A 613-nucleotide genomic window follows, 5' to 3' on the forward strand; every position below is an offset into this window, starting at 1 on the left:
AAGAAAGAAAGAAAGAAAGAAAGAAAGAAAGAAAGAAAGAAAGAAAGAAAGAAAGAAAGAGGAAAGAAAGAAATGACATTTGAAAAAATAAAATAATACATTGTAAAACAGACTTTATTATATTAATTTAAACCTAATGCAAATCAAATGAGCCCAAAAGTGATTACAATATACAAGACCTGAGCAATATAACAAATAAGTCTTCAGGGAATCTTGTACAGTAATTTTACCAAACTTCACCTAACACATGATTTTTAAAATGTATTTAGTATATGGTCTACAAGGCCTCACTATGTAGCTCAGACTCGTGATCCTACTGTTTTTAGCCTTCCAAGCGCTGGGATTACAGGAGCTCGCCACCACACCCAGTCTCAGTATCAGTCTCAGTGTGCACTGGGGGCGGGGCTAGCATTACACACTAGGAATCGAATCCAGGTCACCTGCATTTGCCTAAGCAAGTGCTTTAATCCACTGAGGTATCTGGCCAACCCTAACACATGATTTTGACTTCTAAAACTTACTAAGAAAATTTAAAAACTCTTTATGTAGCAATAAATTTTTATGTAGACATATCTTTGCCATCTAATTAAAGTCATGTGTTGGCCAAAAAAAC

The sequence above is a fragment of the Octodon degus genome, unplaced genomic scaffold, assembly GCF_000260255.1.
Source record: "Octodon degus isolate 3935 unplaced genomic scaffold, OctDeg1.0 scaffold00152, whole genome shotgun sequence".
In the NCBI taxonomy this organism is placed as follows: domain Eukaryota; kingdom Metazoa; phylum Chordata; class Mammalia; order Rodentia; family Octodontidae; genus Octodon; species Octodon degus.